At 35.7% G+C, this 17,251-nt stretch overlaps 1 protein-coding gene across 4 annotated transcripts in view; it reads right to left on the reverse strand.

Moving 5' to 3' along the window:
* The window catches only part of RBMS3 (RNA binding motif single stranded interacting protein 3), a 1,161,208-nt gene extending 1,144,663 nt beyond the window's left edge, over positions 1–16,545 (reverse strand). For all 4 annotated transcript variants that reach the window (XM_064378594.1, XM_064378591.1, XM_064378595.1 and 1 more), the window contains exon 1: positions 16,491–16,545. The gene's annotated coding sequence lies outside the window, so the exon portion shown is untranslated. The remainder of the gene's footprint in view (positions 1–16,490) is intronic.
* Positions 16,546–17,251: the final 706 nt, after the last annotated feature.

Consider the following 17,251-nt stretch of genomic DNA (forward strand, 5'->3'; position numbering starts at 1 on the left):
TGATGGTTTGCAAATGCATAAGAATTGGTATTTCATATCTCTCCTTATCTCTATATTTATAAACACAGGATGTAAACTAGATGTACTCAACATAGGTCTAGAGCAGTGTTGACCATGGGGAGAGACTTCTCTGCTTGAGAAAAGGAGAAGAAATAGTCGAAAGGACTTTGTCTTATAGCATGGGTACCAGGTTCAGCCTAGTAGAGTAGAGCACCAAGTAGAGTCCTACAGTTCCCAACTCCAGGCCCTGGTTCCTAGATGGCATCCCCAAGGTAACTCAACACCCTGAAGAAAAGGATAAAAGCCTGGTTGGGCAGAGGTGCTTGTGTCACTCATCCCCCAGCTCCTGGCATTTCAGCGCACACACACACACACACACACACACACAGAGAGACTTGGGGGAAAAGTAAGGGAAGAGAGCAATAGTCTCTTCTTGGTGATCTGGGGAAGTCTTCTGGATCTTACCCAAGGCCACCAAAGTGTTATCTCTATGAGTCTGCAAGAGCCACAGCATTACTGAGCTTTAGCTTCCCTCTAAAGCAGATATGGCTGCAGTAACAAAGACTTAGATCATAACACCCAAGTCCCTTGGAATGTCTGGAAAGCCTTCCCAAAATGAATGGCTATAAACAAGCCTAGGCTGTGAAGACTGCAATAAATACTTTACTCTTGAATACCCAGGTGCCCATGAATATCCACAAGCATCAAGACCATCCAGGAAAACATGATCTCACCAAATGTACAAAATAAGCCACCAAGGGCCAATCCCAACGAGAAAGAGATATGTAACCTTTCAGACAGAGAAGTCAAAATAGTTGCTTTGAGAGAGTGCAATAAAATCCAAGATAACACAGAGAAGCAATTTAGAACCTGATCAGATAAATTTAACAAAAAGATTAAAATAATTAAGAAGCAGCAGAAATTCTGGAGCTACACAACATGCAACTGACACATGGCACAATGCATCAGAGTCTCTTAATGGCAGAATTGATCGAGCAGAAGAAAAGTTAGTGAACTTGAAGACAGGAGAGGAAAAAAAAAGAATAAAAACAAGGAAATATGCCTACAAAATCTAGAACACAGCCTCAAAAGGGCAAATCTAATAGTTATTGGCCTTAAAGAGAAGCTAGAGACAAAGATCATGATAGAAAGTTTATTCGAAGGGATAATAACAAAGAATTTCCAAATGTAGAGAAAGTTATCAATATCCAAGTACAAGGAGGTTAGAACACTAAGATTTAACCCAAAGAAGATATTTAATAATCAAACTCACAAAGGCCAAGGATTAAAATAAACGATCCAAAAAGCATGAAGAGAAAATAAACAAATAACATATAAAGAACCTCCAATATGTCTGAAAGCAGACTTCTCAGTTGAAATCTTGCAGACCAGGAGAAAGTGACACGACATAAAGTGTTAAAGAAGAAAACTTTTATCCTAGGATAGTATATCCAGTGAAAATATCCTTCAAACATGAAGAAGAAATAAAGACTTTCCCAGACAGACAAAAGCTGAGGGATTTCATCAATACGACTGATCCTACAAGAAAATGCTAGAGAGAGTTCTTCAATCTCAAAGAAAATGACATTAATAAGCAGTAAGAAATCATCTGAAGGTGCAAAACTCATCTGGTAAGAATAAGTACAGAATATTATAACAATGATTGTAGTATGTAAACTACTCATATATTGAGTAGAAAGACTAAAAGATAAATCTATCATAAAAAGTATAACAACTTTTCAAGACATAGTAAAATAAGTTGCAAACGGAAACAACAAAAAGTTAAAAAGCAAGGGGACAAAGTATATAATTCTAATTTCTTCTTTGTTTATGCAGATAGTGTTAAGTTGTCATCACTTTATAATAACGGGTTATAAAATACTTGCAAGCCTCATGGTAACCTCAAATCAAAAAACACACAACAGGATAAAGAAAAAATAAAAAGCATAAAATTAAAACATACCACCTGAATAAATCATCTTCACTAAAAGGAAAGCAGGAAGGAAGGAAAGAAGGAAGACAAGACCATTAAAAAAAACAAAACAAAACAGAAAACAAATAACACAATAAAAGAAGTCAGTCCTTACTTATCAATAATAACATTGAATATAAGTGGACTAAACTCTCCAATCAAAAGATGTAGACTGGCTGGAAGGATAAAAATACAAGACCCAATGGTCCATTGCCTACAAGAGACATATGTCAACTGTAGAGACACACATAGACAAAAATAAAGGGATAGAAAAAACATAGTCTATGCCAATGAAAACCAAAAAAGATCAGGAGTAGCTATATGTATATCATACATTTTTAAGAAAAAAATGATAAAAAGAGACAAAAAAAGGTCCTAATATCATGATAAAGTCAATTCAGCAAGAGGATATAACAATTATAAGTATATATGTACTCAACACTGGAGGACACACAGAAAGAAAATATTATTACAGCTAAAGAGAAATAGACCTCAATATAGCAATAGCTGGAGACTTTAACACCCCACTTTCAGCATTAGACAGGTAATCTAGACTGTCCTTTGTTCAATGTCAACAAAGAAACATTGAACTTAATCTGCATTATAGAGCAAACAAACCTATTTAATAATATGTATTTACAGAACATTTCATCCAATGGCTGCAGAATACACATTCTTTTTCTCAGCACATGGATCATCCTCAAGGATAGAACATGTTAGGTCACAAACAAGTCCTAAAACATTCAAAAAAATTGAAAGTATGTCAAGTATCTTCTTTGACCACAATGGAATAAAATGAGTAATCAATAATAAGAGGAATTTTGGAAATTATACCAACATATGGAAATTAAACAATATTTCCTGAATGACCAGTGGATCAATGAAGAAATTAAGAAGGAAATTGAAATGAAAGTCTTAAAACAAATAATAATGAAAAGATAACATACAAAAACCTATAAAATACATCAAAGTAGTAGGAAGAGGAAAGCTTATAGCAGTAAGTGCTGACATCAAAAAGCAGAAAAATTTCAAATAAACAACCTAATGATACATCTTAAAGAATTTAAAAAACAAGAGCAATCCAAACCCAAATTTAGTGGCAGAAAAGAAATAATAAAGACCAGAGTAGAAATAAATGAAGTTGAAATGAAAAGAAAAATACAAAATATCAACAAAATGAAAGTTGGTTTTTTTTGAAAGGATAAACAAAAGCAACAAACCTTTAGCCAGACTAAGAAACAAAGAAAGAACCAAATAAATAAAATCAGACATTTAAAAGAGACATCATGGCCAGGCACGGTGGCTCACACCTGTAATCCCAGCACTTTGGGAGACCAAGGCAGGCGAATCACTTGAGGTCAGGTGTTCAAGACCAGCCTGACCAACAGGTCCCAAGGGCTTCACTGCTGAATTTTATGTAACATTTAAAGAAAAGTTGATATCAATCCTATTCAAACTCTTCCAAAGGGTAGAGATGGATATAATACTTTCAAACTCTTTCTGCAAGGCTAGAATTACCACGACACCAAACCCAGAAAAAGAAATATCAAAAAAAGAGAACTACAAAGCAATATTTCTGATGAATATTGATGCAAAAATCCTCGACAAAATACTAGCAAACCAAATTCAACAACACATTAAAAATATCATTCATCATGACCAAGTGGGATTTGTACCTGGGATGCAAGGATGATTGAACATACACAAATCAATCAATGTGATACATCATATCAACAGAATAAAGGATGAAAATTATATGATGATTTCAATTGATGTTCAAAAGCATTTGATAAAATTCAACATCCCTTCATGATAAACAATAAAATAAAAAAATTAAAAAAAAACTAAAATACCTGGCTGTAGAAGGACCATACCTCAATGCAATGAAAGCCATATATGAAAGCCCCACAAATCTAGTATCATACTGAACTGGGAAAAACTGAAAGCCTTTCCTCTAAGACCAAAAAAAAAAAGCCTTTCCAGAAAAAGAAAAGGATGCCCACTTTCATGACTGTTATTCAACATAGTACTGGAAGTCCTAGCTAAAGCAAACAGACAAAAGAGAGAAATAAAGACCATCCCAATTAAAAAAGACAAAGTCGTATTATCCTTGTTCAGATGATTGGATCTTCTATATGGAAAAACCTAGAAACTCCATCAAAAAAACTATTAGAACTAATAAGTAAATTCAGTAAACAAATTTACTTATTTTCAGGATATAAAACCAACACACACAAGTCAGTAGCACATTTATATGCTAACAGTGAACAATCTGAAAGAGAAACCAAGAAAATAATCTCATTTATAATACCTAAAAACAAAATATATAAGAGTTAACCAAAAGAGCAAAAGATCTATACTATGAAAACTATAAAATATTGATGCAAGAAATTGAAAAGGACAGCAAAAAATGAAAGATATTCCATGTTTATGGATTGGAAGAATATAGTTAAAATGTACATACTACCCAAAGCAATCTACAGATTCAATCTGTATCAAAATGCCAATGGCATTCTTCACAGAAATACAAAACCAATCCTAAAGGTTATATGAAACAACAAAAGACCTAGAATAGCCAAAGCCATCCTGATCAAAAATAATGAAACTGGAGGAATCACATTATCTGACTTCAAATTATACTACAGAGCTTTAGTAACCAAAACAGCATGGTACTGGCATAAAAACAAAAATATAGAACAGTGGAACAGAATAGAGAACCCAGATATAAATTAGAACATCTACAGTGAACTTTCACAAAGCTGCCAAGAACATACATTGGGAAAAGGACAGTTTCTTCAATAAATTGTACCAGAAAAACTGAATATCAATATGCAGAAGAGTGAAATTAGATCTCTGTCTCTTATCATATATGAAAATCAAATCAAAATGGATTAGAGACTTAAATCTAAAATCTCAAACTATGACACTACTAAAAGAAAATATTAGAGAAACTCTCCAGGACACTGGACTATGCGAAAGTTTCTTGAGTGATATAAGTGTAGACAATCAAGAAAACGGGCAAATGAGACCACATCAAGTTAAAAAAGCTTTTGCACAGCAAAGGCAACAACAAAGTAAAGCAACAACCCATAGAATGGGGAAAAATATGTCCGAACGTTCCATCTGACAAATTATTAATAACCAGAATATAAAAGTAGCTCAAACATCTCTATAGGAACATCTCTATAAGTAGCTCAAACATCTCTACAGAAAAATAATAATAATCCAAGTAAAAATTGCCAAAATATCTGAATAGACATTTCTTAAAAGACATACAAATGGCAAATGGGCATATGAAAAGGTGCTTGGTGTCATTGATCATCAGAGACATCCAAATCAAAAAGACAGTAAGATTAGTCTTACTCTAGTTAAAATGGCTTTTATCCAAAAACAGACGATAAAAAATGCTGGTGAGGATGTGGAGAAAAGGACACCTCATATACTGTTGGTGGAAATGTAAATTAGTACAACCACTATGGAGAAGAGTTTGGAGGCTCCTCAAAAAACTAAAAACAGAACTACCACATGATCCAGGAAATTCACTGCTAGGTATACACCCAAAGGAAAGAAAATAGTATATTGAAGAGATATTTGCATTCCCGTATTTATTGCAGCACTATATACAATAGCCAAAAACTGGAAGCAACCTAAGTGTCCATCAACAGATGAATGGATAAAGAAAGTGTGGCATATTACACAATGGAGGTCTATTCAGCCATAAACAGGAACGAGATCCAGTCATTTGCAACAACATGGATGCAACTGGGGGTCATTGTGTTAAGTGAAACAAGCCAGGCATAGAAAGAAAAACTCTGTATATTGTCAGTTAGTTGTGGGAGCTACAAAAAATGAAAACAATTGAACTCATGGATATAGAGAATGATGATTACATGAAGCTGGGAAGGCCAGTGTGGGTGAGGTGAATTGAGGGTGGTTAATGGATACAAAAATGTAGTTAGAAAAAATAAGATTTAGTATTTGAGAGCACAACAGGGTGGCTGCAGTTAAAAATAATTTATTATACATTTAAAAATACTGAAAAGATCATGATTGGATTGTTTCTTTGTTTATAACACAAAGAAAGAATAAATGCTGAAAGTAATGGACACCTCATTTACCCTGATGTGATTATCAGGTATTGTATACCTGTATCAAAATATCTCATGTACCCCATAAATATAGGAACCTACTAGGTATCCAGAAAAATTAAAAATTAAAAAAAATTGTCATTTTATTATTCTGGTCAGATTCTCAAATACATGAATGCAAGTATCAGGTAGGACAGTGTGGGGCTTCCCTTTTTATATATAATTATGTAAATCATGTGTATGTGCATAAAATAGCTGTCTAAAGTAGAGGGCTTGGAGCCAGCTCCTTAACAAAAGTAGTTCACAGAACATCAACATCAGATTTGATGAGGTGACTTCATACTTGTAACTAAACAAAATGAAAATGAGACTTTCTCATTATGTTTAAGCAGATAGAAAAAAAGGTCACTGTCCAAATCACAAGAGTGATCAACCATTACCCTCATCCAGGTAACACTAGTGACTGTTGCTTCTTTACCACTCCCATCTTTACCCTTGCTCCATTGCTCTTTCCTTCTGGATAAAATCAGGAAGATAATCATACAAGTTTGAGATAAGGTATGGGTACGCAAAGGCATATAGAGTTGTATAAAGGACAATTGGAGACTCAAAGAGAGGACGGGAGGGGATGAGGGATTAAAAACTATATATTGGGTACAAGGTACACTAATCACGTGATGAGTGTGCAAAATTATCCAACTTCACCCCTCTTCCAAGTCATCCACATAACCAAGAACCACTTATACCCCAGAAACTATTGAAATGTTTTCAGAAAGAAAAGAATAATAATCACAGTATTATTCCCACTTCCTAATAGCACTCAATCCAGGAAAAAACTGCTTCCTCAAATCTCACCAAAATCACCTAATTGAGACCCCAATCCCATCACAAGCGCCTCCCAACAGTACCCTCCTATTCTGATGCCCATGATTTCTGTGGTATGCTGTCTCCTTTACTCCAACAACAGCAGCCAATAAAACAAGTGTCCTTTCAGGTGTTTGTTAAAATTCACATGTTAAATCATGTGTATTTTATGCACATACACATGATTTACATAATTATATATAAAAAGGGAAGCCCCACACTGTCCTACCTGATACTTGCATTCATGTATTTGAGAATCTGACCAGAATAATAAAATGACAATTTTTTTTAATTTTTAATTTTTCTGGATACCTAGTAGGTTCCTAGTAATTTCACCTTTCAGGTGTTTGATACACCCCACTTCCTGCTACCAGTTTCTGTCCAAATTCATCCATGCCATTATAACAAAATATCTGAGAGTTGGTAATTTATAAAGAGCAGAAATTTATTTTCTCACAGTTTTGGAAGTTTGGAAGACCACAATCGTTAAGGCCTAGTAGGTCCAATGTCTGCTGAGAGTCCAGTCTCTACTTTCAAGATGGTGCCTTGGTGTGTACTCCAGAGGGGATGAACACCAGTAGTCATATAATAGGAGGAATGGAAGGGGACAAACCATGCCCTCAAGCCCTTCTATAGTGGTGCTAATCTCACCCAAGAGGGCTCTGCCCTCATGACTTACTTACCTCCCAAAGGCCCCATCTAATACTATCACATTAAGTTTCCACATAGAGGTTATGAGGGGCACATTCAGACCACAGCAGGAAGTAATAATCCTAAACTTGGTTAAATGCATGTATGTTCCTGATGGTCTTTGACTGGTGGGCATTATAAAGATATAGGTACAGACGAGATATAAACAAATTTTTTTCTATCTACTTAAATTGCAAACATACAGAACAACAAACTCACACACAGATGAAAGTGGTTAATTTTGCTCAGAATCCTGAACCAGAATAAACTGGGAGTTCACACTAATCTCTTTGCCAAAACACCAAGCAACCATACACATAACCACAACATGAATGTTTCATCACTGAAATCTCATGGCCACCACATGAATCTCAAATGCATAACATGGATATCATAAATGCACAACATCAGGATTGACCAATGATTCAGAGTATAAATGCTGGTCTCTGGCAGCCTCTACTTTTCCCACAGCAATGCTTGAAGTGATGATAGTAATTTCACCTCAATCAATTCATATTTATCAGCTTTCATGTGAGCCTTGGTTATAGAGTAAATGGAAACTAATGATATGAGGAAAGAAAAAATAACCATGGATTTGAGGTTCCCCTATCTACATTCTATGTCTGCTGTTATTTCACTCATTCATTCATTTATCAAATAACTTCATGAGCTTCTACTCCATGCTGAATACTAGATACACAGGTAAAAAAAACAATATATATGAAAATTCAGGAAAAATATTTCCTGTAGCCTTTTATCAGCAGGCCACATTCTCCTTTCTCTTACCATACAAAAACAGTAAAAGCAATAGAATCCTTTCTTTTTCCCTAGTGTAACACTAATCCTTTTATTATTATTTTTAATTTTTTATTTTATTTTATATATATATATATTTTTTTTTTTTAGAGACAACACACAACCACAAGTTCCTGATTTTAATGGCAAATTTTATCATTAAGTGATATACACACTCATACCTATGCCTTATTGAATAAATGAAATATTTTTGTTTCTATTATACTTATGGCTTTAATTAAGCAAGAATTTTTTAAATATATATATATATTATTACACGTTAGGTTCTGGGGTACATGTGAAGAACATGTAGGATTGTTGCACAGGTACATACATGGCAATGTGGTTTGCTGTCTCCATACCCAACACTTATATCTGGCATTTCTCCCCATGTCATCCCTCCCCAACTCCCTACCTGCCGCTATCCCTCCCCTAGTCCCCCCCAACAGACCCCAGTGTGTGATGCTCCCCTCCCTGTGTCCATGTGTTCTCATTGTTCAACACCCGCCTGTGAGTGAGAACATATGGTGTTTGATTTTCTGTTCTTGTTTCAGTTTGCTGAGAATGACGGCTTCCAGATTCATCCATGTCCCTACAAAGGACACGAACTCATCTTTTTTTATGGCTGCGTAGTATTCCATGGTGTATATGTGCCACATTTTTCCTGTCCAGTCTATCATCCATGGGCATTTGGGATGGCTCCAGGTATTTGCTATTGTAAACAGTGCCACTATGAACATATGTGTGCATGTGTCTTTATAATAAAACTATTTATAATCCTTTGGGTATATACTCAGTAATGGGATTGGTGGGTCAAATGGAATTTCTATTTCTAGGTCCTTGAGGAAGTGCCACACTGTCTTCCACAATGGTTGAACTAATTTACACTCCCCAACAGTGTAAAAGTGTTCCTATTTCTCCACATCCTCTCCAGCATCTGTTGTCTCCAGATTTTTTAATGATTGCCATTCTAACTGGCATGAGGTGGTATCTTGATGTGGTTTTGATTTGCATTTCTCTAATGACTGGTGATGATAAGCATTTTTACATGTTTGTTGCCCTCATATATGTCTTCTTTTGAAAAGCATCTGTTCATATCCATTGCCTACTATTGAATGGATTTGTTTTTCTTGTAAATCTGTTTTAATTCTTTGTAGATTCTGGATATTAGCCCTTTATCAGATGGGTAGATTGCAAAAATTTTTTCCCATTCTGTTGGTTACCGGTTCACTCTAACGATTGTTTATTTTGCTGTGCAGAAGCCCTGGAATTTAATTAGATCCCATTTGTCTATTTTGGCTTTTGTTGCCAATGCCTTTGGTGTTTTAGTCAAGAAGTCCTTGCCTATGCCTATGTCCTGAATGGTTTTGCCTAGGTTTTCTTCTAGGGTTTTTATCATGTTAGTGCTTATGTTTAAGTCTTTAATCCATCTGGAGCTAATTTTAGTGTAAAGTGTCAGGAAGGGGTCCAATTACTGCTTTCTGCACATGGCTAGCCAGTTTTCCCAACACCATTTATTAAACAGGGAATCCTTTCCCATTGCTTGTTTCTGTCATGTTTGTCAAAGATCAGATGGTTGTTGATGTGTGGTGTTGCCTCTGAGGCCTCTGTTCTGTTCCATTGGTCTCTATCTCTGTTTTGGTACCAGTACCATGCTGTTTTGATTACTGTAGCCTTGTAGTATAGTTTGAAGTCAGGTAGCGTGATGCCTCCAGCTTTGTTCTTTTTGCTTAGAATTGACTTGTCTATGTGGGCTCTCTTTTGGTTCCATATGAAGTTTAAGGTGGTTTTTTTCCAGTTCTGTGAAGAGGGTCATAGGTTGCTTGATGGAGATAGCGTTGAATCTATAAATTACTTTGGGCAGTGTGGCCATTTTCACAATATTGAGTCTTTGTAACCATGAACATGGAATGTTTTTCCATCTCTTTGTGTCCTCTCTTATTTTCTTAAGCAGTGGTTTGTAGTTCTCCTTGAAGAGGTCCTTTACATCCTTTGTTAGTTGTATTCCTAGGTATTTTATTCTCTTTGTAGCAATTGTGAATGGCAGTTCATTCTTGATTTGGCTCTCTTTAAGTCTGTTATTGGTGTATAGGAATGCTTGTGATTTCTGCACATTGATTTTGTATCCTGAGACTTTGCTGAGGTTGCTTATCAGTTTCAGGAGATTTTGGGCTGAGATAATGGGGTCTTGTAAATATACAATCATGTCGTCTGCAAACAGAGACAATTTGACTTCCTCCCTTCCTAATTGACTACCTTTTATTTATTTTTCTTGCCTGATTGCTCTGGCTAGAACTCTCAATACTATATTGAATAAGAGTGGTGAAACAGGGCATCCTTGTCTAGTGCCAGATTTTAAAGGGAATGCTTCCAGTTTTAGCCCATTCAGTATGATATTGGCTGTGGGTTTGTCGTAAACAGCTTTTGTTATTTTGAGATACGTACCATGGATACCTAGTTTATTGAGAGTTTTTAGCATAACCGGCTGTTGCATTTTGTCAAAGTCCTTCTCTGCATTATTGAGATAATCATGTGGTTTTTGTCTTTGGTTCTGTTTATGTGGTGAATTACGTTTATAGACTTGCATATGTTGAACCAGCCTTGCATCTCTGGGATGAAGCCTACTTGATCGTGATGGATAAGCGTTTTGATGTGCTGTTGCAATCAGTTTGCCAGTATTTTATTGAAGATTTTTGCATCTAAGTTCATCATGGATATTGGCCTGAAGTTTTCTTTTCTTGTTAAGTCTCTGCCAGGCTTTGGTATCAGGATGATGTTGGTCTCATAAAATGATTTGGGAAGGATTCCCTCTTTTTGGATTGTTTGGAATAGTTTCAGAAGGAGTGGTACCACCTCCTTTTTGTATGTCTGGTAGAATTCGACTGTGAACCCATCTGGACCTGGGCTTTTTTGGTTGGTAGGCTATTAATTGCTGCCTCAATTTCAACCCTTTTTATTGGTCCATTCGGGGTTTCAACTTCTTCCTGGTTTAGGCTGGGGAGGGTGCAAGTGTCCAGGAATGTATCCATTTCTTCCAGGTTTACTGGTTTATGTGCATAAAGTTGATTGTAGTAATCTCTGATTTGTATTTCTGTGGAATCGGTGGAACGCTAATCCTTTTAGATGCCTAAAACTTCTGCTATCAGCCTTGAATTCTGTCAGTTCTATCTGCTACTAGAAAATAATGACACTGGAATATCTCGTTGAGTTCTCCTGAGTCAACTGCTACTCTTTAACACATTATAGTCTTTTTTAAGAAAAATCACTGGTTTTCCATTTTAATACGATAAATTTTAAGGTTCTCACCTACCAAAGACTATTCTAAATAAAAGTTTTCTAAAGAACTAAAGAGTCATCAATCAATAGACTGATCATTACTAACCAAAACTTTACACTGAGGGTTCTAAGAACACAATGCTTAGATTGATGCCAATTATCTAAAGAAAAAGAATTTTAGTTCTAAAGTATAGAATGATAAACTATTTAATATTCTTAAAAAATTTTCTGAATGTGGGAGGGAAGATAGGATAGGAAGTCAGAAACATTTCTACAGAGAGGTATCAATATGTATAGAAAACTTATCATAATTTCAATTTATCACTTTATTTTTCAGCCAGTTACCAGTCTCACTTGTTGGTTTGATTTATTCAAAGTAAAATGCTTAATGATTATTTGGCACAGAAATTTGTAAGCATATAAAACTTAAGATGCATTTTTGACAAAAGGCAAAACAAGGGGGAAAATAATATTTTCTTACAAATATGTTTTCAAATCATTTCAAACAAAGCACCAAAATGTACATTTTAAAACAAAATTTATTAATAAGTATGGTAAAGTCTTATGTTTTGAAAGTTATCTCTGTAAATAGATCATGTGCAAGTAAATATAAACTATTATTTCAACAAAGAAAATTAATCATGCAAAAATAATTTCAAGGTAAAAATAGTATTTGAAGTATAAAAAGGTTGTGTTCTGATTAGCTCAAAACATAACTACTGGTTAAAATGGTTTTCAATGGTCTTAAATTACTCTAAAATCTTTAGAGAGGTAATATTGCCTACGAATTAAGAGACTAGGGCACTTTAATCTGACAGAACTAACTCTGCATCATTGGATAAGTTAATTAAGTCAGTTCTCTCATCCATAAAATAGTCCATATTTATCATAGAGAATATGGGAAGATTACATGATAGAGTGTTTGCAAAGATATTAGTGAGAACACATGGACACAGGGAGGGGAGCACTACACACTGGGGTCTGTTGGGGGGAAATAGGGGAGGGACAGCGGGGGGTGGGGAGTTGGGGAGAGATAGCATGGGGAGAAATGCTAGATATAGGTGAAGGGGAGGAAGGCAGCAAACCACACTGCCATGTGTGTACCTATGAAACAATCTTGTATGCTCTTCACATGTACCCCAAAACCTAAAATGCAATTTAAAAAAAAAAAAAACACAGTATTCTAAAAACAAATAGAACAAGATTCACTTGAACTCTGGTGAATATAAATCCATGACTCAGCAACATGTATAAAATTGGTGATCAGTATGTTAAGTAAAATAAGCCAGGCATGAAACACCAATACCACATGTTCTTACTCATATGTGGGATTTGAAAAAGTGGTTCTCATGAAGGTAGAGAGTAGGATGGTGGTTACCAGAGGCTGAGAAGGAAAAAAGGGAGGGGAATGCTAAAGAGAAGTTGGTTAATGGGTATAAAAGTGAATTTCAATAGAAGGAATAAGTTCTAGCATTTGATAGTATAGTAGGGAAATTATAGTTAACAAAAATTTATTGTGTATTTCAAAATAGCTAGAAGAGAGACTTGTAATGTTCCAAACACAAAGAAAAAGTAAATATTTGAGGTGATGGATATCCTAATTACCCTGATTTGATTATTATATATCGTATACATGTATCAGAATATCACATGTACCCCCAATATATGTACAACTGTGATATATTAATAAAAGAAAAAAATAAGAATGGATATTTATTAATGTTTGCTCAAGATGGATGGTGGATACACAAGAGCTCGTTACTCAATTTTACTTTACTTACTTTATTGTACACCTAAAAATTTCTGTAACAAAATGCAGTAAATGTTTTTAAAAATCCATTACTCAATTAAAAAAAATGTTCTGCAGGTGCCAAAAGTCAAAGGAGGACATAGGAGCTGGAATCTGGGATTGAGTGGGCAGTTACGCTTTCCACCTTAGGCTGAGAATTTGTGTAGGTAATTTTCAAAGACTGAAGCCGATAAGTTTATTTATTGCAAACACAAAAGACAACGTTTCTTCTAATAAACACAAATTTAAAAAGGGTGGATTAGAATATGAGTAACAAAGAAGAATAATTATTCTGCATGGAATAGGGGTGTAAATGGATTACTACCCACCAGGCCAGCTCAGAAGAATAAATCTCAGAGTTTTTGGCAGCTGCAAGGCTGTGATCCCATAAATATTCACACATTTCTAAAACAAATGCCATTGTTACAAGAGCAAAAGAACGAAGTGCATATGCCATGTAGGTGTATCAGTCAGAAAACAGCTGAAAAGCTGTCAGAGAAACAGAGACCATAACAGGCAGTCCAAGAGAAGGAATTTAATACAGGGAACCATTTACAAGGGTGTTGTAAGCGCTCAAAAGTCAACAGGTGAGGGAAGCTGCTACCTTCCTTAGGGCTGAGAGGACAAAGGGGATTGGCTCTAGAGGCTAGAAAACAGGGTTGTCTCACAGGAGCTAGTCTACCAAGACCCTAGACAATACCCAAAAGCAGACAGAGAGGGAAATAAATACCCTGTGTTTTTCCTTCCTTTCTCTTTCCTAACTCCCAGTAAGGTCTCCTATTAGGAGAACCTATTCGGCAGTCAGTTAGCAGGGGAGCCTGGAAAGGTAGATGTTAAGGAGTGGCCATTGAATGCATCTGTGAGCAAAGGAGCAAAAGTCCAGCACAACAGGCAGTTGCCAAGGAAACTTAAGGAATATAAAGAACTGTACCGCTCATTTCATTCAGAATAAAAGGGAACCCCCAATACCAAAGAGATGACACCAATATTAGTTTCAGACAGAGTACCATTTGGAAACGCCACCCAGTTACATCCCACAATGAAAAAGGCACAACTAAGGTTGAAAATCCCCCAACATAACTATAGTTCTTCCAATATGTGAGAAGGTATAAAGGAAACCCACTTTTAGTACCCATTCCACTCTTGAATTTGACAGACCTGTAAGTATTCAAAGAGAAAACATTGAGAAATGTATATGAAATAGTCAACACTTTAATTTGCCTAGTGTATTTAAAATGACACAAATACCATCCAATATGTTTATACTTTTATAAAAATAAAGGTAATTTTATGAAGGACCACCGTGTCTTCACTTTTCTCATTTATTGAATCATGTGAAGAGTTTTCCAGGACCAGCACAGATTCACAAAATAATAACATGAGATTATCTCACTGGGAAGTTTCCCAAACGATCTTATTGACTTGTAAAATTAAGTAAGTTCTGGGAAAAGAACATAGAATTCTAGAAACAACAAATTCATATATTCTTGCGCAGTATAATCTCTGGATTTTGCTTTTCTTAGATCATAAAGATTAAATTAAAACATCTCCTAGGACTTTTTCAAAGCAGATGCAGAGATATGAGTAGTGACTTGCTCAATTCAATCCCTAGAAAGTCTGACAATAGAAATCAGAAATTCCACCAATTCATACCCAACTGCACGTTTTCAGGTTATGTCCAATCTGTAGGAAGCAAATGAAACGTGGATATTTAAAGCAATTTCTGTTTATGGGGGCCACTGCCCCTCTTTTGTGCCACCTGCTTTCTTGGTTCACAGTCATCAAGCAATACATCCTTTTAAGTTAGCAGAACCTATCGCATCCACACAAAGCTGATGCCAACGGAAGCAAAGCCATCACGTCAACGTCTTGTTTTTACCAACCAATTTCATGTCAAAATAGGTACTAGGATAAAATATTGCATAGTGGTAGAATTTATATTCCTCATTAATTTTCTTTACTGCTGTTTTATTGACAAATGTCAATTTGTAATCACAAAAAGAAAAATGATTTAAAAGAACATACAAAAAGAGTTCTTACATCACGCTGCTATTGGAGTAAGTTAGCACCCATGCTAAATTTCCACGAACAGGTAATCAAATAAGAGGAGTGGGGAGTGAATATAAACCATTTATAATGTGCCTTCCTACAATTACTGCAAAAGCTGAAGTGACCTGAAAAGTCACTTGGTTAGAGATAATTCTAACCAAAGGAAAAATGAGTTTTTAAATTCTTGGTCTCATAACTTCAAATGCATATTGCACTCAGCTTTTAGAGTCCAAAGTTAGTGTTCTCTTACCATGTGGCTTCAAAAAGCAGAAGACTTGACCACACAGAAGCCCATGTGGTCACAGTGTGTCACCTGTAAAAATGCTCACTAACAGAAAAGATCTGGTTTTCTTTACACAGAGATATAACATTGCTCTGCTGGCTTAACTTACCCTTTAGGCAAATAACATTCAGTATTAATTGGCCTGAGTAGAGGTTGTCAATCAGCCTGAATAATTAGGCAAAAAAGTGATTCTTTGTAAAATTAGTACCTTTCCTAAATATATTGGTGCATAAACTCATAGAGAGAGACACCATGTAACACAGATTCATGCAAATACACGAGTGCCTATACAATTTTCTAAAATAAAAAGAACAGAAGAGAAAATATTCTGTTAAAGAAAAACAAGGCAAAATTAACTTCCAGTAGTTGCTGGATTAATTTTATCTATGCTATTCACCGTGGAGGGTTTTGAACACGGAACCTCAGCATCTTCCAAGCTCCTACCTTCCTGTCTCCATCACCTTCACACAGCCCTGACCTCAAACTTGATGCAGATAAAAGTAACCAGTGATGAACAAACTGTACAGCCCTTTGTCAAGAGAGGACACATTTGAGGTGAGAATAGACAAGAGCCCAAACGCTTCCATACTTGCCCAGCAAAAGAAAACAGAAAAAGAAAAAATTAAGTTCAAGCACGCTTCAAGGAAAACAAGCATGTCAAGTTTCTTAAAACGAGCCTATTACCTGATGTGGCTGTGAACTGGACCATCTGCTGTAGGAAGGAGCACCTGAAGACTTGTTGGCTGAAGTTCTCTGAGGGGAAAAAAAAATTCCTGCTGTCATACAAGGAATACACTTTATGTTTCTCTAAACAAATTATTTACTCAGTGTCTACAGTTTCAAGAATGAACACATCTTAAATTCTGTCTGAACTTAATCTTTCTCTTTTATTTCTTTTAAAACATACTCTCCTCAGCAAGTACAGTAATATGGATACTAGGGTCAAAATACAGGCAGCCAAGTCTCAGTTTGTATAGGTTATTTGATGTGGTACAAGTCACCGAAGATCTTTCTCAGTTTTTCTTGTATGACACTGGAATCATAATTTTTTTTTTGAGATGGAGTCTCACTTTGTCACCAGGCTGGAGTGCAGTGGCACAATCTCGGCTCACTGCAACCTCTGCCTCCCGGGTTCAAGTTGATTCCCCTGCCTCAGCCTCCCAAGTAGCTGGGACTACAGGCGCACACCACCACACCTGGCTAATTATTTTATTTTATTTTATTTTATTTTATTTTATTTTAGTAGAGTCGAGTTTTCATCATGTTGTCCAGGATGGTCTCCATGTTCTGACCTCATGATCCACCCACCTCAGCCTCTCAAAGTGCTGGGATTACAGTGGCTGGCCAGAATAATAACTTTTATATCACAGGATTCTTGTGAGGCTCAAATGTAATAGATATGAAGCACTTGGTAAAGAGCTACGTACTTATAAAGTATTAATTCA

This window comes from Aotus nancymaae, unplaced genomic scaffold (assembly GCF_030222135.1).
Source record: "Aotus nancymaae isolate 86718 unplaced genomic scaffold, 86718_ANA_hifiasm-v0.15.2.pri h1tg000019l, whole genome shotgun sequence".
NCBI classification, from domain to species: Eukaryota; Metazoa; Chordata; class Mammalia; order Primates; family Aotidae; genus Aotus; species Aotus nancymaae.